General features: G+C 50.2%; 1 long non-coding RNA gene across 1 annotated transcript; it reads right to left on the bottom strand.

Moving 5' to 3' along the window:
• Positions 1–3,396: 3,396 nt before the first annotated feature.
• LOC135308503 (uncharacterized) lies at positions 3,397–23,040 on the bottom strand. Its single transcript, XR_010368918.1, has 6 exons — positions 22,728–23,040; positions 21,922–22,045; positions 21,365–21,476; positions 10,309–10,486; positions 9,430–9,499; positions 3,397–8,341 (listed from the first exon to the last, which is right to left on the bottom strand). It is a non-coding gene; the product is annotated as an uncharacterized LOC135308503 (long non-coding RNA).
• Between the last annotated feature and the right edge of the window lie 195 nt (positions 23,041–23,235).

The following is a 23,235-nucleotide window of genomic DNA, read 5'->3' as shown; positions in this document are numbered from 1 at the left end:
ATTGGGACAGCCTGGGACAGTGGAAGGTGTCCCTGCCATGGCAGGGGTGGCACTGGGTGAGCTTTGAGGTCCCTTCCAACCCACAACTGACAAGGAACACAGAGGCTGGAGCTGGGATCATTTCAGGAAGCAATGGTCTCCCCAGGGCCTATGCACAGGAACACTAAGGAGACTCTCTCAAGACTCCAGTGACTTATTTTTTTTTCCGTGTGAGGAACATTAGGAATACATGGGCTGCAAAGCCATTATCATCATCCACAGGAAGATAAGGAACATTGATTCAGCTCAAGGCTCAGGGAACAGGGGAATTGGACAAGCATCCTTCACCAAGCCAAGGTTTAGAGGCAGTGGGAGCAGGGGATGAGGGTTCATGAAGACACACATTTTCCTGGGATGCCCTGTAACTTGATGGATCCAAAGTGCTAAGAAAAGCAAGATCCTGCCACAAGAGCATCACTGGGCAGTTTAGACTGGAGATGAGGAAAAATATCTTGAAAGGGCTGTCCAGCCCTGGCACAGCTGCCCAGGGCAGTGGTGGAGCTGCAGTCCCTGGAGGGATTTAAAATTCACATGGATGTGGCACCTGGGGACATGAGTTGGTGGTGGCCTCGGCAGTGCTGGGGAATGGTTGGACTCCATGATCTCAGAGGGCTTTTCCAACCTTAATTTTTGTGCTGGTGAGGCACAAAAAACACTGGCCCTGCTTCCATGAAGCCAAGCTCTGGCTGAGGTCAATCCCAGCTGGAACAAGCAATCCCACAACACCAGATGTGTGTCCAAGGAAAAGAAAAGCAGCACTTCTGCTCCTCACCCTTCCAAAAAAACCTGGTGGGACCTTGGGAATGTCACTTAGGGGGAATTTGGCAAAGACAGGTTGGCTGTGTGCTAAAAGGGGTTTGAAAAGGTTGTTTGGGCTTTTTTTTGTTGTGGTGTTTTGTTTCTTTTAAAGACTTTTTTTTTTTTTGGCAAAAATTAACTTTCTTTCAACACACTTTCCTCTGGAAAATTCAACCTGCAAAAAAATCATTGCATATCAACATTGAGAAATGCCTGGTCAGGTCTAATTAACATTATAATTCCAAGACAAAGGGAGCTTGGGGCCTCAGCACATGTGTTTTCACATCGGACACTGCTCCCTCTGAAACACTCAGAAATTCCCTCTGCCCTTTTCCAGCATCTTCCATGATACTTTGGCTCATGAGACTTGAGGCCAGCTGTGGATTACAAGTCCTGACCCCACTGCCAGGTCTTTGCACAGCATAAAAGGGAGGAAGCTCTACCAGTAGGAATTCAGCGAAAAATTTTTTGCTTGAGGAGAAAAATTGGAAAAAGGGAAAAGTGGCTTGCTGCAGGGTGGAAAACTCAAATGTTCGAGCTGGCATTGGGTATTTTTCACTGCAAAGTGAAACACATATCCCAGGAAGCAAGAAATTCCTTCCTGTGAGGGTGGGCAGGCTCTGGCACAGGGTGCCCAGAGAAGCTGTGGCTGCCCCTGGATCCTTGGAAGTGTCCAAGGCCAGGTTGGACAGGGCTTGGAGCACCCTGGGATAGTGGGAGGTGTTCCTGCCCATGTCAGGGGTGGCACTGGATGGGGTTTAAGGTCCCTCCTGATGCTAAACCCCCCAGTTTGAGCCCAGGCTGCTCAGAAACACCTACCTGAAGGCCTTCAGCTTTCCCCACACGGTGATGACAGCACTGGCAGCCCTCCAGGGTCATTAGCAGTTAATAACCCCAGCATTTCTGGGCTCAGTGTCACAGTGTCTGAGGGCTTTTCAAGAGTTCAGGAGTATTTAGAGCTTGGTTTGCTTTGGCTCTGGAGAGTCCAAGCTGGAAACCTGTGTGGCTTGATCCTGAACACTCCTTGTAGGGAGAGAGGGATGGTGCTGGGTGATGGGGAGGCAGAACCTGAGGCAACTTTAATGGCTCCAAGATCAAGAAGGTTGAGTAGACGTGGGAGGTAAGCAGGGAGGCCTGGACAGTCTCCAGTTTTGGACCTTGGATCCTCATTTTGTGATGTGTCTCCAGGGAGGATCTGTGCTGAACCCACTGCATCTTGCAGGGAGCTCACTGGAGCCTCTGTTTTCATGGGATCATAGAAGTGTTAAGGTTGGAAAAGCCCTCTGAGATCAGGGAGCCCAGCCCTTACCCCAGCACTGCCAAGGCCGCCACCAACCCATGTCCCAAGTGCCACATCCTCACAGCTTTTCAATCCCTCCAGGCATGGGGACACCCCAGCTTTTCTCAGCAGCCTGTCCCAGGGCTGGTTAACCCTTTCAGTGAGGAAATTTTCCAACCTAAACCTCCCCTGGCCCAGCCTGAGGCCGTTCCCTCTGCTCCTGTCCCTGTCCCTGGAGCACAGCCCGACCCCCCGGCTGTCCCCTCCTGTCAGGAGCTGTGCAGAGCCACAAGAGCCCCCCTGAGCCTCCTTTGCTCCAGGCTGAGCCCCTTCCCAGCTCCCTCAGCCCCTCCTAGAGCTCCAGACCCTTCCCTGGACATTCCCCAGCCCCTCAGTGTCCCTCTGGCCGGAGGGCCCAGGGCTGGACACTGGGCCAGCCTCGAGGCTATTTGCCTTCTTGGCCACCTGGGAACATCTCTTTGGAGGTGGTTTCACCTGAAGCACAGCTCACTGGCTACTTGTCAGCTGTTCCAGCTCCAAAGGGGTGTCGTCAGCTGTGCCTGGATGGAGTTTGAGGGGTCCCTGTGCTCCATCAAAGCCTCGTCCCCTTTCCCTTTCTGGCAGAACCAGAGCTGAGCACCAGCAGCACTCACAACACTCGTCCCCATCCCAGTTATGGTCCCAGAGCTCCTGCACATCTGGAAAAGCACAAAACACCCCATGAAACAACTGCCCTGGAGTCAGATGCCTTCGACCTGAGTCACCGAGAGGAAAGGCGAAGGGCGTTATTCCAAGGAATTTTGCAATGAGGAAAACAAACCCAAACCAAAACCAAAAAAATCACACCCACCAGGGAAGCTGCCTGCCTCGAGGAACCCCACGAGTCAGAACTGCCCACAGCAGCTCAGCTGCCTCTCAGCATCCCTGCAACTGCAGAGCCAAGACATCCGAGTACGCTTGGACCTCCTGGAAGGAACTCCAAGGCTCGGTGGTGAGTTAAAGTCATGTCTGAACACACTTTCACCTGCACGCCTCCAAAGCAGCTCACAGTGCTCTCCTGCTGGCTTCCCACCGGGATAGTGCAGCCCTTCCAAAGGTGGCCATCAGCCCCCATCCAGGGGAAAAAGTCCAGCTGCCATCACTTGGACAGTGTTTCTCCCAATTCTCCCCCCAAATCCTTCAAAAAGATGAACTGAAATAGCTTTTTAGGTTGTTTTTTTTTCATTTTTATTTCATTCCAGCCGACCAACAAACACTTCAGCTGTCTACTTTGCCTTTTTGAATCCCCATTTTTTTGGCACAGCTGCATGGTCCTCAAGCAGGCATCCTACAGATATCCAGTTGCTGTGCTCTGCAGCCCAGCCACCTTTGAATGCTCAATGTTAAAAAGATTTGTCAGGCACTATCTGCTTTTGCTGGATATTGCCCTCAGCCCAAAGGGACTCTTCCCTTTGAATCTGGCAGCACAAGTCCTGCTGCCTGTAGATTTATATGGAGGTACATCAAGTTCTCCTTCCAGTAAATAGGACTGGATAATCAATTCCGAATGAAGGTTTGGGAAAAAACCCTTCTCAGACAGTCCCTCTCAGGGAAGAGTTTTTAAACCGCTTCCAAGTTGCTAATCAAAAAAAATTTTTTTTAAAAGCAAATAATGATGTGCTAACAGCGCTTCCAATTCTTGGTGTCTTCCCAAAGCCACAGCTCACGAGGGTTAACACGCAAACCCAAGGAACTGTGGGAGCTCCTGGGCCTCCTGTTTGCAAAAAAAAAAAAAAAAAGAACATTTCAGCAGTCCCAGAAACAGGTCAAACAAACATTTCCCAAGAATCACACAGGTGATTGCTGAGCTTGCCTTGGAATGACAGGAATCTGCTGGAAGAGGTCTCTGCTGCCTATCCAGGACTATTTCCTCCAATTCTTTTTTAAGTCAGTGCTTCCAAGAGTTAAAACCCCACTGGTTTTAGCCAAGCTCTCATTTTATTTAAGGCATGAAGGGAACAATATTTATCATTCAAAGGAGCCAGTTCTCTTTCTCTCTGCTCCTATTTTCGTCCTGTGCCTCTAGACAGGAGCGTCCCTTCCCTGTGCTAATTAATAGAGGGGATAAAGGCACACCTTGGGGTTGGGAGCTTTATAGAAAATTTAATTACAGATCCTGACTTTGTAATTACCAGGCGAGACTCTCCCATTATGTGCCACAGGATCCCTGCAGGCTTTACCTGGCTGGAAAGAAGCAGGACATGACTTTAAAGGCCGGGGTGGAAGCTGATCTCTAGACAAAGTTTAAAACACAGGAAGGGCCACCAAAACCTCCATAATGATGGCAGCAGGGGGGACATCAGCAGGTCAGAAGGAGAGAGAAGCCCTGATAGGTCACAGACATCATAATGGACTTGCAGGATTGAAGGGAATGGAGGCTAAGACCATAAGGAGATAACAAACCTGCAGCATTGTCAACACGAGTTCAGCTGGGCAGCTCTAAGTCCATTAACAGGCTGAGACTAATTAGAAAGTGATGCAAGACCAGAGCAGAAGGAGAACTGTCCTTAGAGAGGCTGGAAATGTTCTTGTGCAACCCGTGCTGCACGTTCTCAGCTCGGCCCTTGGACCTGAGGATGATCAAGACCACTTGTGTAGCTCCATCCCCGACCTGTGAGCACTTACATACTCACTCTGGTATGTGCTGAGCTGGTGCCTCGTGCTCCCCATTCCATAAATCCTCTCCCCTTCCAGGCTCAAGTGATGGAAAATGCTCTCTGAGCAGACAGTGAACTGGCTGAGGTCAGAGGGGGACTGCAGATGGAGAGGTACAGCACGAAGCTGCAGCCTAGGGGATACAAAGGACTCCTCAGCTATAAACCCAAGGTTTTCTGACCAGAAGCTCTCCACAGAACATCCCAGTGGCACTGTGCAGCACGACTGAATTCCGTGGGTTTTACCAGCACAGCTCCCAGTTTAAAGAGGAACCATTCATTAATGATGCACTGGCCCATTGTAGGAGTCTGAGTATTTCTCAATGCATTCAAGGCTTTGCCAGTCAGCTCCATAAATCAACTTGCTGGAAAAATTGCCTTTAAAAAGGGAAAAATAAAAAAAAGCAATTAAATGTCGTGTCAGCAACACAACCATGCAAACTGGAATCCCTCACCTCATGTACTCCCAGGGCATTTTATACCCTGTATTAAAGAGGTGCTGCTCTGTTCCTTGAAAATTGTCTTTAAAAATACCCAATGAGATAAAAAAAATAAATTCCTGAGTGACTGTCACGGGGAAACAAAGCAAGAAAAGGGGAGAAAATGGCGATTTGTGGGCCGCTGTTGGTGGGCACTTGAATGGGAGCCCCGTGCTTGACACCAGCGTGACTCTGAACAAAACCAGAGCCAAGAGCTATTTGTCAAGGGGCACCAAGGCTCACAAGTGGTGAGAACCTGGCCCCGCTGCAAAAGCGTGTCAGGCACTTTGCTGTGGGGCCGTGCCGAGCCCCTGATGGATCGCCGTGCCGGGAGGGCCGCATTGTGAGCCCGGGAATGAGACATCTGCTCCCTTCTCCTCTCCTGAAAGGAGATCCTGCCTCGGCCGAGCCCAAACGAGCAGCCCCTCGCACACAGCGTGGATGTGGGGGTTTTGTGGCCACCGACCCACAGAGTGGGTCTGGCCTCCCTCACACCATCCCTGAGGGCTCAGCCCGGGATTCGGGATCTGGGATGTGCTGCCAGCATCCTCCACGGCCTCTGCTCCTCTCTGTGTGTTCCAGTGCTCCCTCTGCATCCCCCTCCGAGGTGTCCCTGCTCAGGACACCGTGCCTGAGCTCTCACACACACACAGGTTCACACAGCACAAGCTCTTTTCCCTAAATCTGCTGTGTGGGCACGGGAATGCTGCAGGCAGCATCATGGAATGGTTTGGGTTGGAAGGGACCTTGAAGACCATCCAGTGCCACCCCTGCCATGGCAGGGACAGCTTTCACTAGCCTAGGGTGCTCCAAGCTCTCTCTGTCCAGGCTGGCTTGGACTCTTCCACAGTTTCTCTGGTAACCGGTGCCTCGTTTTTCCCAAATTTTCCCTCATTTTTCCCAATACCCCGTCTTACCCTGCCCTCTGTGAATTTGAATCCACTGCCCCTTGTCCTGAACATCCACTTCCCAAAAGGACCCCCCCATCATCTCCTCAGCCAGAGAGGAAGGATTTGCTGCAGGATGTGAGGATTTGGAGGATTTTATGGAGCTGCCAGTGCAAGCAGGCTCCCCTTTCCCAGGTAAGCCAGCAGCTCCTGGGGAGCCATTCCCTTTCCTTCCCATGCAAGGCAGGACACAAGGCTCACAGGCACAGCCTTGGGGAAGCAGGAATAATTTATAAGGCCTGAATTATGGAAAAAGCAGAAAGTTTCTAAAGAGAGTTTCAGTTCTGAGCACATTTTACCCCCAAGAAAATGGAAAATAACAGGATTTAACACACTGGGCAACCCTTCAGCAGCCCTCTCCTGACACCCTACGCCCTACAAGAGTAGGATGGACTGAGGAGCTGAGGGAGGGGGAGCTGAGAGCTGCCTGGGAATGGGCTCGAGACATAAAGAAAATAGGGGAAATGGAAGCAAAGAAAAGAACAGCAAAGCGGAAGAAGCAGAAAGAAGGACGTCTGTGTGCTGCAAATCTCTCAAAACAGAGGCCCCACTTTGCAAACGCCGCTTCTCTGGGGGAGGAAGGGAGGGAGGGGGAAGGCCGGTTTCCATTTCATTTTCACTTTGAAAACGCCATTTTTCCGCACATCCACTGAAGTGCAAATTTCCTCGGAAGCCGTCTGAAGAGCGAGCGTGCCTCAAAGCTGAACTTTTCTAAACCACATCTGCTGGGCTTTACAAAGCCCTGCCTGAGGGAGCCGCCGGCAGCGTGAGCAGCATTTCCCAGAGCAGCACCCGGAATGTCCCAGCACCCAGGCGGGCACAGCGGGGTCACAGAGCTGCCAAGGGTGGCACAGACAGGTTTCTCCAGCCCCAGAGCTGGGAACAGAGATAGGGAGTGGCTGCTGGCTGTGTAGAGGGTGATAAAAATGGGGTGACAACCAACACCTCCCCATCTGCTGGGGGAGAGCTGCCCATCTTCCCAGCCTTCTGTCAGGAGCTGAGCAGTGCAGCCAGCACAGGCAGGACGTGGGGATAACACTGAGGGAGAAGGCTGAGAACAAGGATGGGGGTGTTCATGTGGCAGCAATCCCACCTGGAGAGCCCCACAGCCTCCCTCTGCTCCACATCCACTGGGTGGTGGGAAAACTGCATTTGGAGCAGAGTTTGGAGCAAAGCTTGCAATCACATCCTTGGTGACATCCCAAGCAGCGCATCCCTCAGGAAAAGCCTGTGGAGTTACCTGCCATCACCCATGGCTGTGTCTTTGCAGCTCCCCCAGATCCCAGCCCGGTGCCTGGGCCAGGCAGATGCTTTGCACAAACAGCTCAGGGGGAGAGGGCTCTAAAGCTCTCCAAATTCCCACGAGCACACAGCAGCCTCCCCCTTCCTTCCCAGCTGGCACCGACAGCAGTGCCCAGCCCCTTTGCCCACAGCTGGAGGGGGCTCAGAGGGAAGGGACACGGCCCCAGGCGTGGGGACAGTCCCCAGGCTGGCAGCTGCACCATGGCAGGGATGCCCAGGGGAAGCAGGTGTCCCTTCCCAAGGGCTGGGTGGGAATGCTGGCACCCAGGGCCTGTGCAGAGGGGTGACCCCTGGCTGGGTGCCCGGGGACTGTGTTTGATGTGACAAAGGAGCTGTGCAGCCCCAGTGGCACCAGCTGGGAGGGCTCAGCTCTGGGCCACCCCAGCAGACTCCTGCACCCGGTGGGAGCCAAAAGGAGGGACACAAAGCATGACCCCAGATCTGCTCCTGCAGAAGGAGGCATGCCAGGCACCGAGCTGCTCCCTTCTGCTGCACAGCCCTGTCCGGCACCCTCACCCTCCCCTTCCTGAGGACTGTCCCAGTCTGTCTGCAACAGGACCAGGATGTGCAGGCCATCGCAATTTCCCCAGCTGCTCCACACCCTCCCTTCCCACAGCATTCCCATCATCAGCTGTGGAGATCTCCTTCCCAAGGCCATCCCAGCTTACAAACCCATACATTTAGGGTGAGACAGAGCCCAGCTCAGTGCCATAGGAGCTGCTCCTTTCCTGGAAATGTTAAGGTCCGTGGGTTTTGCAGTGCAAAGGAGCCCTTTGGCATTCAGTTGGGTATGTTTAATGCAGCCTGTGGAGCAAACAGACCATGGTTAATGCATCCAGAATGGCTGACGGCTCTCTACTGGGCAGACGTGAAGAGGGCAGTAATTCATCCCAGTCCACTCTGCTGTGCACATTCCCACTGCTCCAAGGAAGAGGTCATGCCCTCTTTTTCCTTCTCAGCAGCACCCTGTGCCTCTGGTCTCCCTCTCTGCTCTTTGCCAGGCGCTGGGAATGGCCCATTAAGGCCTTTTGCTTGATTTTTCCCCTTTTTTCCCCCCAAAGCTCCCTGCAGCTCAGTGCATTGAGCTGAGCAAGCCACAGCTCCCCTACCCCGTGCCCTTGAAAACAGATGGCAGGCCCCAAGTTTTCCCTGACAAGCAAAGGAATGAGAAGTGACGTGGCTGGAAAAAACAAGCTCAATTCCTCTTGGCAGGATATTAATTTAGAAATCTCTGGTGTCGTCGCCCCGATTCACGGCGAATTTGAATCCGAGCTCTCCCAGTGCCAGATGACACAGAGGTTTGACAGGAAAGGTAATTGGAGGAAATGGCTTTGTAATCCAGCTATTGTGCTGGCAAGATCCAGCTCTCCTCAAGAGCAAGGTTCGCTTCCTGGCATGGCTGATTCAGCAGCATTTATTTGTCCCCAGTTCCTCTTGGCTTTCCCCTGCCAGAGGTGTGCTGGGCACCCAGGCTTTCTGCAGCCTGGGGAGAGGCAGGGATGGGGTGGAGGAACCTGCAGGGTCAATCATTTCACGTGCCCAAGTGCTGGGGAGAAGAGCAGGACTGGGCAAGCCTCGTGTTCCACACAGGAACAGCAGACATCACCGTGGTGGGCGCTTGTGCCATGCCAGGTGCAGAACGGGGGTGGGGGGTGTTCAAGGGGCAGAATTCCCACCTGGAGAGCCCCACAGCCTCCCTCTGCTCTACATAAATCACTGGCTGGGTGAGTGGGAAAACTGCATTTGGAGCAAAGCTTGCAATCACATCCTTAGCGACGTCCCAAGCAGCACATCCCTCAGGAAAACCCTGTGGAGTTACCTGCCATCACTGGATCATAGAATCACAGAATTATTAGGGTTGGAAGGGGCATGAAAAACCTCATTCCAATCACCTGGACAGCTTCCACTACACCAGGTTGTTCCAAGCCCCATCCATTCTTATTCTTCTTCAGAAAAAAAACACTGTAAAAAAAAAAGCAACAACTGCATTCAGTGAGGGGAAAGCAGCATCAAAGGGCCAAAGAGTCTGCCCTGGTCCCACCTGGAAAAAGGCAGAAAGAAAAGAGTAAAACAGGTCCAAAATACACTGTGAGCTGAGCAGCACTTGCCTAGAAATGCTCAAGCATGATTCTATATACACAGTTCCTGGGTCATCATATGCAGCATCTTACCACTGCTCTAATAATAACCATTGATAATTAATAACAATAAAATAGTAATAAAATATAATAATGACGATGATTGTGATATAATAACAAAAATAAACAAAAATATAATAATAATAACAATAAAATAACAATAATAACAATAACAATACCCATTTAAGTGAGCTGTGTGCTCGTGCCATTCCACTGTGTTCCCAGCTGCCCCTATCTGGGCTGGAAGGTGAGGTGCTGGATCCACTCCCAGGCTGAGATGGGATCATTTGGCAGCTGGGGCAGTGTGAAACCCTATCCCTGCTGGCTCCATCAACCCCACTGCTGCCCTGACAGCCCCTTTGGGAGCCCTGGTGAAATGAGCTCTTGCCTTTCAGAAGGCTCCTGTATATTTAAATAAACAGCTTGGGGATGGAGCAGAGCAGCACTAAGGTACCCCAGGATCTGAATATATCCTTTAGCACCAGGGCCTGATTCCCTGAATGCACACCAAACTGGTTTTGTGGAGGAGAAGAAAGGGAAAAGCTAGTTTTTTTTTCTTAATCTGCTAGCAAAAAAAAATATTGGGGTAGTAAACAGGCAGCAATCACCCAGGGATGCCTGGAGAGCTCCTACCTTTGGGCATGCAGAGCTCTCATCTGGAATTCATTGATTCCTGTTCACTACTGATGCTGCTCAGCTGCAGAGGTGCTTGGGGAAGGGCACAGTCAAGAGACCTGCAGATCCTGAAGAGGCCAGTGCCAGCTCTGGGAATAACAAATCCTGGGGATCTCTCAAACTCCTGGAGGAAAAACTGCACAGAAAAGCAGCATATATTAGGAAAAAATTCTTCCCTGTGAGGGTGGGCAGGCCCTGGCACAGGGTGCCCAGAGCAGCTGTGGCTGCCCCTGCATCCCTGGAAGTGTCCAAGGCCAGGCTGGACAGGGCTTAGAGCAGCCTGGGACAGTGGAAGGTGTTCCTGCCATGGCAGGGGTGGAACAAGATGAGCTCTAAGGTCCCTTCCAACTCAAACCATTCTGTGATTCTATATTTGCTCCATGGATTTTATTCTGCATCCCATTTTGCTGCCAATTCCCTCAGAAAGCTCTCCTAGTGCTGATGATGGCCTGCATCTCATTTAATTACATCCAGCAAGTCCAACTGCTGGAGCAAAGCCACTTTAGGTATAACCATTTTGAGCTCTGAAGAAATCCCACAGCCTGGTGAGAAATGTAGATTTAATTTGTATATTAAATATATTCCCTTTAAGTGCTGACTTAACACACCTTGCAATGACCCTTCCACAGCTTTACACAGTCCTTCACTTTGCTTATCCTGAACACAGGTTCTAGAGGGTGAGAAAAGCACAAGATGTGCTGCATAACCTCTGGTTTGGGGGGAAAATCCAGGAGGAAAGGAGATGCCTCCCGGGAGCCCCTCCATCACAGCTTTCCACAAGCAGGCTCACGCTCAGCCTTCCTCTGGGAAGAGACCACACAGGCTCAGGTTGGAGGGGAAAAAAAGCACATGAAGATCATGGAAGTCTCAGGGCAAGTAAATTACTGTTAATTGTGAGATATTTGATTGCAAGAAGCACCAGATGGCCAGCCATCTGGTTTTTATTATGAAATTAAACAAGATTAACCCAAACAGGATTTCCTCAGCATTCTTCTCTGACTGGCTCACAAATACATCTTTAACACCTATGCTACAGATAGAGCACAATCAGAAGCCCTTCCTGCCTTTCCCTAATCTGCTTGGGCTAAACACTCTGCTGAGCAATGCCCTTGCACCTAAAGATTTCCAGCAGGATTGAAAAGAAGCAGGGGATGGAGTCATTGAGAGAGGAGGGAAATGTCAGCTCCAAGAGAAGCAACCCCAGCAGAAGCCCTTCCTTTCCCACTGGTTAAAAAGGCACAAGCATCGGGGCAGGAGAGTTGCCAAGGGCAACAGGTTGCCAGAGGCAACAGCAGCTGGGGTACCAAACTCTCCTGGTCAGTGCTGGGATGGGAAGGGATAAAACAGCAGAACTGGGAAGAGTGGCCAGACCCCGCAGCCTCTGGCCATCTCCTCAGAAAGGCAGCGGTCAAAAGCACCTCTCACTCTTTTCCTTTTTACACCTTAGCCCAAATCCTCAGGAAGTCTGTCCTGCTGCTGTTACTCCCTGCACTGCCCAGCCACCAGCCCTGCCTGTGTCCCTGGAAGGGCAGCACTGCAGAAACTCAATTTTGCTGTGCACAAGGAGGGATAACAATGCCTTCTTTACCCCAAAGAGGGCAAAGCCCTGCAGAACCAGCTCAGGATTTGCTGAGCAGGGCTTGCTGGACCAGTTAATCCAGGGACTTTTCCACCCTCAGCTCCCAGAGCTGCTCTGGAAGCTGTGAGAAATGCTACCTCACTTGCAAAAATTTAAAAGGTTTATTAAAACCTTATCAAAAATACAATAGAAGACTGAACAGAGAAAATATTCCAGCACCAGGAGCAGAGGATTTTTCCCACCTTGTGCACATCCACACAATGGAGGTTTCACCTTTTAACCCTTTAGCTCCTCAAAGTTCTGTCCATCAACCCCATCTTTGCTGTGCTGTAGTGGAGATCACTTCTTTAAGCCTTGATTGGAGGTCAGGTGCTGTCACAGTGACAATCTGACCCTCCCAAATGTCCCAAACACAGGCCACACCCTGATAACAACACAAGGAGGGTGATAAATGATAAAACTATAAAACCTCTCCTAACATATATCCATGATATTTACCTTTTAATTGTGAGAGTCCACCATCACATTGCTCATCTACCACAGAGGCACCCAGCTGCCCCTGCTGCTCTCCCTGGAAGCTGGGCTGCCACCAAGGTGGCCTTTCCTTGGCCACCCAGGCACCCTGCAGCAGGCAGGGATGGAGTGGGAGCCTGCAGCTGGATCTGGGAGCTTTTCTCATGCAGATCACACCCGTCCTCGTTTGTTCGCAGCAAATCGCCCGTGAACGGAACATAAAGCTCTTCCAGGGGAGATGTCCCCTTGCATCAGTCCCCAGGGTAAATCCCTGGGATGTGATGCATCCAGAAATTATCCATAATACCCCACTCACACCCTCCTGTCTGATCAGGAAAACCTGGTGGGAGATTTCAGCTGCAAAACAACAGGCTGGGGCTTGAGCTCATGTAAACATGATTTTGATTTTTTTTTTTTTTTTTGTTTAGCTTTGAATATCTTCACTTTCAGAGCTCCCCTGAAGAGAAAAACACCACGGATTCCTTTCTGGGAGAGCAGCCAGCAGCTCCCTGAACCCCAGGCTGTTTGTGCCCCGTGTCACTGCTATGAGAGGCTGGGGAGCAGCACACAATTCCCCATTTGCAAGGTGGCAGGGTGACAGGCTCCTCAGCAGAACATTCCCACAGCCACTGCCCCTTTGGCACATTCTGCAGGCCCCGGGCTGGAGGTGGCCCGAAATCCAAGCTGCCCATCACCTACCAACCTGGGATGCTGCTTTCCCAGCAGCCACACCTTGCCAGGTGCCACCACTGGGGGTCCTGAAGGAAGCCAGCTCTGTCCTTCTAGTGGGAAACTCCACGTCCTGGTGGTTTTATGATCACAGGATTAGGTTGGAAAAGATCTCCAAGGTCATCGAGTCCAACCTTTGGCTGTCACCCAGCCCAGAGCCCTAAGTGCCACCTCCAGCTGTTCCCTGGACACCTCCAAGGGTGGAGACTCCAAACCTTCCTGAGCAGCCCCTTCAATCCCTGAGCACCCTTTCCATGGAGAAATTCCTGCTGCTGTCCACCCTGAGCCTGCCCTGGCCCATCCTGAGGCTGTTCCCTCTGCTCCTGTCCCTGTTCCTGGAGCACAGCCCGACCCCCCGGCTGTCCCCTCCTGTCAGGAGCTGTGCAGAGCCACAAGGACACCCCTGAGCCTCCTTTGCTCCAGGCTGAGCCCCTTCCCAGCTCCCTCAGCCTCTCCTGGGGCTCCATTCCCTTCCCAGCTCCATTCCCTGGACATGCTCCAGCCCCTCAAGGTCCTTCTGATGAGGGGCCCAGAACTGGAGACAAAACTCAATGATGGTTTTAGGTGGCACTCCAGTGTGATTAATTCACCCAGATTTTAACATGTTCTGGAAACCATATAACTTATTTCATTTTGGGAAATGGCCTGTCTTTAAAAAGTAAAAAAAAATATATTAAAGTTGGTCTTAAATTTGATAAAAGCATGAACTACAAACTCTTCATGTTTCCAGCCAGTTCAGTGCCCCTTTTCATCTCACTGGAAGCCACCAAATGGAGATAAAGTTCCCCCAAGGACAGGCTACCCATCTCCTTGTGGCCAAAGCCCTCAGGCTTGCACGAACTAAGGACAGCTCAGAGGAAAGATCAAAGCTCAGAGGAAAGATCAAACATGACCCAGGTAGAGGCATATTCAGGGAATTGACTGGAAAGCTCTAATACAGCCTCTCTTCTTTCCCCTTTGCCTTTCCACAAGAACCAGGCTTGCTTCAGCATGGAAAATTATTTGGTTTTTCACAATTTTATTCTCAGGAGGGGCTGTTCCACTCTGAGCTGGTGTTTCTCCAGAAGAACTTGGTCCAAGGCAGACACCTCAGCTGGAAATCCCCCATCCCAAGAAGCGAAGTGTTTGGAGCTGAGAGGACATCCTATCCTATTTTTAGGAGGAGCAGGGAATTACTAGATCAGTAATATGCTGTACTAAACATTTACAAAGCACAGCTCAGAAAGCTGGGTTTTAAACAAAGGGAACAGATGCTCTGACAAGAACCCTGCACAAAATATTTCCTTTGCCAAGTGAGCAAAGGAAACCTATATTTTTAGCTGAATAATCAGCTTTTAAAGGCAATCCCTAGTAAATGAGGTATAAAACTGAATTCAGAACATTCCCACTACTTCCTTGCCTTTCTAGCAGAGCATCCTCTGGGCTGGGCTTTCACTGCCAGCCAGCTGGGGAGATGCCCCCAAGGTGGATGCGTACACATGAGAAAAAACAAAGCAGTTTAACAAGCAGTTAAAATTTGCAAGCTTTTGAAACATGATTTATCCATGCTGGGTACTCCTCTATCTCAGCAGATGCTTCCAAGTGTCTGGCACTGGAGAAAAACCCATAACTTTATTCCATGATGTATGACTAACCTGTATTAGACTTGCACGGAAACAACTGGCTGCTGGTGGTGGAGGAATAAAAAGTAAGTGGATTGCACTGAAAACCAGAAGAGACTTCAATTGTCTTGGAGGGGTTTCACAAGAAGCTGCTTCAGTCTGTCAAACATGGATTGGAATGGGGCTGTGGGCAACCTCTTCCTCAGGAGCCACAAGGAAAAGGCACTTCCAGCCAGGAGGAGAGACCTCCACACCTTTGTGAACAGCTGGGTGTGGATGGGAACCTCCACCTGGGCTGGGATCACCCCTCAAGGGGTGTCCAGGCAGAGGGAGCAGGAATTGGACCCCAGCAGCTCCAGGCTGGCTGCCAAAGCAGGCACATCCCTCTGGGAACACTGGGGAGCACATGGCTTTTATCTGGACCACTGGAAAAACCAGCATGGACACAGCTGGGGAAAAACAGACCAGACCTGCTTTTAGCCTCAGGAGTGCCTTGTCTGCTTTTCCCCAAATCTACTGGATAATCTAACAGGAGATACTGCTCCCTACAAACCATGCTGCTGGCAGCAGGACCACCAGTGCACCAGGGAGGCCTGAGGCACTTCTCAGCTACAAAATGACTTTCACAAAGCATCACCCCTTGCCACCTGCATCAGGGGGCCCAGAGAAATGTTCCTCAGGGAATGATGAGCAGAGAGCTTGGTGCTCCTTCCAGCCCTGCTGGATTTCAGGAGCCTGCAGCACCAGACACAGGGCCCTGCTCCTGGCTGTAAGCCAGAGATAAGGCTCCTGGAATTGCAGGGAAAAGAGTTTTCCCAGCCTCAGGTTGGCAGGAGGAGGGAAAGAAGAGCACAGGAGGCAGAGAACAGTGAAATCAATCCAGAAAAATCCGTTTTATCCATCCTGATGGATGCAGTGCTGGCTATCAAGCCGATGCTGCTGCTAAAAACAGACTTCCATTTCAGTGTGGGCTTCTTGAAGCTCTCACCTTCATTCCTTGCAAATGAACAACAGGAGCACCCAGAGAGGTTGCACACTATGATAAAGCTCAAACAACACCTCAGCTGACTCAAAATCAGAACTGAATGTGTTTCTGGTTAAGAGGGCAGCTTAATTTATATCTTAGAGCAGCAAAGGGGGGAAAAAAACCCTTCTTTAGCTGTGAAGCACAGGTCCTGGAAACAGTCAACAGCTTTGCTCTTCCCCCAGAAGTTGTCTCCATCCCTCCCCGACGAGGAATGGGTTGATGGGTTACCTCAGAGTCTTGTTTTGAACTGTTCTCCTTTGTAATCTTCCTCTAATGCACAACTCCAGCTGTCAGTGGAAGGGGAAAGGTGATTAAATCAGCTCGTGAGGACTCCCTGCAGGAAGGTACAGCGTGTGCAACATGTGTAACACAAACCTGCAGTTCATTTAAAGTTCCCTTTTCCATCACCCTGCAAGCTGACACAGCTTTAGCTCTGCAGCAACATGGACCTATTCCAACTGCTTGGAAAGTGGAAAGGGTTGGTCACTCCCCAAAGGAAAGGAGATGGGATTTGTGAGATCCCAAGCAATATTTCTGGTGCGGTACATTGCTTCCTTTCAGTCCGTGTGACAGCAGTTCATCTTTGGGGTTGTACCACCCCCAAAGGCATCTTTTCCTGCCTGGACATTCCTTGGCACAAATGGGAAACAGCCTCTCCTCCCCAACAGGCAACAAGCTGTGGTCTCACAGAGCAGAGGGGAATCAAGAAACTTCCTAGGAAGAAATCCAGGCTGAGAGGTGTCTGGGAATGTCTCAGTGACTTCAGGGAAAAGAGGTTGTCACCAGGTCTATGAGAAGCTCAGGGAGAAGGCCACGTGTACAGGGGCACCTACCCACCCTGTAAGTAAATCCCTTTCACTTCCCCAGACTGCCTGGACCAGACTTTCCAGCCACATAAAGAAGTGGAAGACACAGATGCCAGCACACTCTGGAAATTTTACACCTGGAGACATTCCTAGTTCTAATACAAACAGCACCTGGAAGTGAATGCAGAGTGAAAAATGGATTTCCATCTCTCCAAGAGCAAACCTACCTGAGGAAAGCACAAGACTGCTGCAAGCCCACGATTTCAGAGCTGTCATGGAGCTGAACCTGTCTCAGGGTCTGGGTTTTGTTCATTATTAATCACTTTCACGAGCCTTTGCACTTCTGGATTCCAGCCTGACTGGAAGCAGCAGCACTGGAAAGCTCAGAAAGCTTTCCAAAGTGTGAACACCCCCCACTCTCCACTCTTGGAGAAGGTTTAATGCACTTCAGGTTTGCATCCAGACTTCCAGGGGCTGAGCCAAGCAATCACCCCTCTCAGACACACAGGGTGTTCACCTGTCTGGCAGTTTCCATCCTGAAATCCAGGCTTTTATCCTGAAGTATCTTTGGCAGAAGCACGGCCAAGAGATCACCAGGTGCTAAGGAGCTGAGATGGTGCCCAGAAAAGACAGCAAACTACCAGGGCTGCTGATGGAAAAATCCACTTTCCATCCTTCCCCAGGGATCTCCTAGGCTCCATCACCCTCATCCCATAATTTGATCGAGCAATGAATGCCTGGCATTTGCTCCACAGCTCAGGCAAGGTTTAGAAAGCCTTGAATAATGCCAAAAATCAAACGTGGATGAGCAAAGCTGCCTCTCGGCCAAGAGAGCCGAAGCCTGAGTGGGGAAGTGTGTCCTTCTCCCTCTCCTATTTTAGCCTCCAGCAGTACAATGAGGGCTATTCTCTCCTGGAAGCAGGAATCCAAAACACTCTGGTGTTTTATGGACGGAGTGCAAAGGCAAGGTATGGATTCTTCTGTGCCAGCCAACTTCCCATAAAGCAGCCATGAGGAAGCACTGGAGCTGAACTGAGGGGAAGCTGTGGGATTGGCCTTTCCAACTGACTGCTTCCCTTGCTCTCTCAAACCCCTCAACCAAGACGTGGCATTCACCAGGCCAGACAGGAAGGGAAATGGGAAGAAAACCTCTCTCCCCACCACCACCCCTCTTTATAAAAGTACCACCCACCAAAGGCACGACCTTGAGATTCCAGCCAGCCCAGGAACAGGGTGGCTGAGTTGGGGACAAGAGCTCCACATTGTGTCACCAAGGGCCCAGCCTCCTCCAGGCAGTGCAGCATTCCCACACCTTTGATCCTGCCACAAGGGAAGAGAGCCAGGAGGGAGCAGGACCATGCCACAGAGGGCTCCTGGGCTGCTCCATCCTGCATTCAGGTGGTCTGGTCTCAGATATGTTCCCAGGAGGCAAAATTGATTAAAATACTCTCTGGAGTAACTCCATGTGGTTGTCATGTATAACCCTGAGCTGAACAGTCTTTGCCCAGGCCAGCCTGGTTGGGCTGGGATGCCTGGAAGATGGAAAAAGCCAGCTTGCTGCTTTGGAGACCAGAAATGTGCCTTTCCTTCCCTCTCACACCTTGTGGGCACTCTGTGGTGACCAGTGACAGGAGGGAATGCCATGGAGCTGTGTCAGGGCAGGATCAGGGAAAGGTTCTGCCCCCAGAGGGTGTTGGGCACTGCCCAGGCTCCCCAGGGAATGGGCACAGCCCCAGGCTGCCAGAGCTCCAGAAGGATTTGGACAATGCTCCCAGGGATGCCCAGGGTGGGAGGCACTGCCCTGCCCAGTGGCTTCACTCCCCTGGGACTCCCACAGCCCAGGCCCCAGATAATGAGGACATTGCACGTGGTGTGCCTGCTGGATGAAGATCCAGGGAGTGACCCCTATGGACATGGAGCTGATGGGAACAGATCCTGGCAGCTGGTAATGATGGGAGCTGCAGCAAGACCCACCCTGAGGCACAGCCATGACTTTGCCTTTTTGTGCATCCCAACTCCCCACTGCAGGAGACACAAATGTGCCTGTAGGTGGCCCAGAAACACTGGCTTATAAAAAAGAAAAAAGGGAGGGGGAAAAAAAAAACCCAGAATGAATGCAGCGTCTGTCACCCTTTTGCAGAATTGTCATGTTTTTTGTGTGTAGTTGGTGCTTGTTTTCCAAAGATTTACATTTTTATGTGTGTGTCATTCGCTTTTCATGCATTTGGAGACCTCAGAGCTTAGAAATTCAAAATACTTGTCAGTCACGTCAATCCTTTTGGACAAAACAGAGCTGCCACTTGGATGGATAAAAAAAAGCCCACAACAAAACAACAAACAAAACACACTTTTCTCTCAAGCTGTGACTCGGTCACCCCGCTCAATGCGGGCAAGACAATGTTCAGAGAAAGCAAAAAGAAAGATCTGAGTTTTCATACTCATCGGTGGAACTAAATTGATTAAGGTCATTTCCTAGGTAGGTTTGAAATCTTCTGCAACAATTTTTTGCTTTTTTGAAAGGAAAAAGAAAAGCGTCCCCCCCCTCCCAAAAAAAAAGGGGAAAAGTCACCACTGCAAAAACATTAAATCTGCTTGGGTAACTCAGAATATATGTTGGCAAGGCAACATATCTCAGCTTGAACAGTAAACCTGCTATGTCAGAGGCTCTGCCACATATGAAAGAGGCTTGGGTTTCAATATCTCATGCTGAATTTACTGCTTTTCAGCCTTTCACGGCCAAGTATTTGATGTCTCTCCTTTCACTGCTGCAATCGATAGGGTGACCTTATGTAAGAGTTTCCTGACCTTTGCTGTTGTCAGTATTGTTCTGCTAAAATGTAATTTAACTTTTTTTCTTTAGTCTGGAAATAGCACTGTACAGACAGCAAACACGAAAGGGGCTTGGGGTTTTTTTTCCCCCCTTAACCTAAAGGCAAGAGGCACCATCCATCATCAGAGTTGGCTTCAAACCAGAGGATGACAAGAAGCATCATCTGCAGAGGGTCTGGTTGGTTTCCCAGTGCTTTCTTGTATCTTTTTAGCAAGTTAAAAACCCCCAAAAGCCTTACTCTGATGCTCATTCCAATGCCATCCTGCTCAGTATTTTAGGACTGAGGGATCACCCTGGATTCACATCACTGGGGTGTTGGTGTCTCCTTGGCACTATGAAGTTACAGCATTTCCTTCAGCTAAGGCCTTGCATTATTTCACGTAATAAAAACAAAGAGATCAAGACTTCTATGAAAAAAAAAGAAAATAATTGCTTTCAAACAGCAACTACCAAAGTGGAAGGAGGCTGATTTTTCTCGTGACAGTGGATGTTGAGGAGTCAGACACAGGTTTTAGACTTACAGCTGGCTTATCCATGTCAGGATCTCTGGGAGCCTGGTTTGAATCCCATTATAACCCTGCAATGCAAGTACTTTTGTGGGAGCAAACTGCCATGGTTATCCTCTGCTGTGATTTCATCTCTGACTTCTGGCTGATGTGGGTATTACTCTGCATTAGCCATGCAGATGCACATGTCGCCACTCACACCCATACATTTGCACAGGATTATGGCTGAAATTCCTGATCCTGCTTATAAAAAGCCCTATAAATCCCAGAGAGCTCCTTTTAAATCGGCAGCATTATCTTACTGTAAATCCGGGGTGTAAGTCGGAGCAGACTCTGGCTCAGATGCTCTTCAGCCACACATCCTAATGGAGCTGGGAGCCTAAAAACAAACCCTGGGCTCCTCATACACCAATTCCCCACAAAAACACATCCCCAGCTCCACACCCCTTCACTTCTTAAAGTACCAGCTCCACTCTTGTCATGGAGAAACTCTCAGAAAGAGAATTAAGAGCTGGGCTTTGGCAGCGGTGCCCCCGCCCCCACGTGCTTCAATATTGCTCACAGCTGAGTTATTTCTTGCTTCTTAGGAATTTTAACTGGCTTTTATGCTCAGTGAACTCATGAAAGGAGAGTACCTAAAGTCAGCAGCACTGAAACCATGAATTAGCACAAGGAGAAAGGGGCCAGTTGGGTGTTTCTTGCAGTACATTATCTACATAATGCCAGAGGAGCTGATTTAAAGTCACTGTGCTACACCTGAACGTCATTTATGGCTCATAAAAGGAAAGCTGTGTTTAAGGAACAATAAAGCAGCACTGCACTTTCTGTGGAAGAAGAGAAATAAAGCCTTTCTCATGGAGCAGATGCATTTTTATTTGCTCAGTGCCTGCCTCCAAGGCACGTGGAGATGCTTTACCAGAAAGCCCAAGAGTTGAGCAGGAGGACTCGCTCCAGGTTATGGATTATGTTTGATTTGTGCTCATTTTTCCAGCCAAGCCTTAACACAGCAAATTTGACCTCCTGCAAAAGGTAACATTTGAATCCCCATGGACACCTGTAGCTGTCAGAGGAGCAAGGGAGATCCCCAGGCACAGCAAGCCACAGCAGGGGCCCTTCATAAAACAGAATCACAGAGTCATGTTGATGGTCTGGGAGGTCTTTTCAAACCAAGACCAACCTGTGATTAATCCCCACCTTGTCACCCAGCCCAGTCCAGTCTTTCCTTGAACACCTCCAGGGATGGGGACTCCATCACTCCCCTGGGCAGCCCCTTCCAATGCTCAACAACCTTTCCATGAAGAAATTCTTCCTGAACACCCCAAGTTCCAGGCTTGGGATGTTTGGCCAAACAAAGTGACAGCAGCTGTCACATCAACCACTCTAAGTCTCAGTCACATCACAGAAGACACCTGTTTTCACTCACCTGCTATCTGCTGATAAATTCCCTCATTTCAGTCTCCAAGGGGTCCAGACCCACACTTTGGTCTCAGTGCAAACACCAGCTGAGGTATTGTGTCATACAGGAGAAAAGCTTCCTAGAACACAGACAAGTTTTTAGCTATTACACTCCTGCCAATTTGATTTTTGAGAATTTTTAACATGAAACCAAAGTCCTAATGAGAAATACAGAATTACAAATTCCATCCCTTCTGCCCCTCTGCACTGTTCTGCCCTCCACCCATTTCCCATCCTCTGCCCACTACCCCCCTTCCCACAGAGTCATGGCCACCTCAGCAGTGCCAATCCCTGGAGAGGATGTGGAGAGAGGATTGGAAGGTTCCCACTTCCCAAACTGCTGCCTCCCAGCTCCACTTGTCCTTTCAAGAGACAAGGTGAATCCTCAGCTCCAGGTTTTCCCATCAAGGAGCTGGAAAGGATCCATGTGTGCACAATATTGACAGCAAGGGTCGTGGTCCTGACCTTTCCCTGCTCCCTGTCTGACCCTGCTTTTGGAAAAGGCACCATCACACCACGATTCACCTCCCCGAGGAAGAGGCCTGGAGACTTTATCAGTGTGGTTTAAGCAGCAGGTCTGCAGGATCTCCCCAACACTCAGCACCACCCGGGCTCTGCGCAGGGCTGACGCCGCTCTGTGAATACCAAACTGCAGAGGGAAAGAAAAAAAAATTCTGTGAGTTTCTGCCGGTGTAAAGCTACAGCACCACGTGAGAACAACCCACTGCCTGAGAGGGAACCTGAACTGAAACAGTTCTGCTGCTCTAAAATGAAAAACACCCTGCAGGGAGACAGGAGCAGGATGCCAGGGCTGTATCCAGCACTTTTGGGGAGGACACACAGGGATGCTGAGGGAAGGGAAGCAATGCCCAGCTAAAGCAGAGGATTAATTTCTCAGCATTAACCCATTTCAAGTGTCAGCACAAGGGAGAACTTTCCTTGCAGCTCGGCAGCAGCTTAAGGTTAACAGGAAGCTCAAAATACCCACAGTGTACAAGAAGCATCAGCACAAAAAGCTACGCCTGCACTCCATCCTGACAGCTTCCCTGCAACCAGAAATCCTTTTTCTTTTGGGATTTCTCCCCATTTGGGAATGGGCTGGTGTTTTTTAAGAAACACCAGTATGAGGAGAGGATGGCAGACTTAACATGTTTTTACAGGATGACCTTTGAGGAGGCAGTAATGGAATGTGCAGAGAAATGAAATGGAGTCAATCCCAGACTGTTTGGCTGCTGGGATGGCAGAGGGATGAGGGCATGCTTGGATTGAACAGGAATTTAAGTGGAGCAGCAAACACGGCTGGGAGACATCACTGATTTGACATTAAATACCTTGTCCTGAGGTGAACACCACCATGATTCAAGTCCTTTGCTGGCTTAGAGCTCCACTTGAGGCATCCCACAGCACCTGGATCCTGCCCCACTTGGACACTATGGCACTGCAAATCCACAACAAAAGGAAGAAGAGATAAAAAGGGATTTAGTGCTGTCAGGACTGCTAACCCCCAATTCCACAGCCAGCAAAAACCACAGAGGGCTGAACCTGGATTAGTCCAAATATCCGCTCCATCTGCACACTTCTGTATTTTCCTTCTCCATGTTTATTCCTAAGCTACAAACACAGCTTTTCATCAGTCCTAGCAGCTTTTACCTCATAAATCCATCACTTTTACCTCCCCCACCAGCACAGACCCACTCCTCCCACCCCTCCCCTGCTCACCATGCTCCAGTGCCATCTCCCATCCTCCATCAGCTCTTTCTGAGCCAAACACCAGGAAAACTCTGACTGACCTGTGTGCTCCTGCACCAAAGGACAGAGGGTGGCCTTGAGATTCCTCCT

Source organism: Passer domesticus, chromosome 10 (assembly GCF_036417665.1).
Source record: "Passer domesticus isolate bPasDom1 chromosome 10, bPasDom1.hap1, whole genome shotgun sequence".
Classification (NCBI taxonomy): domain Eukaryota; kingdom Metazoa; phylum Chordata; class Aves; order Passeriformes; family Passeridae; genus Passer; species Passer domesticus.
This window is presented reverse-complemented; position numbering and strand designations above follow the sequence as displayed.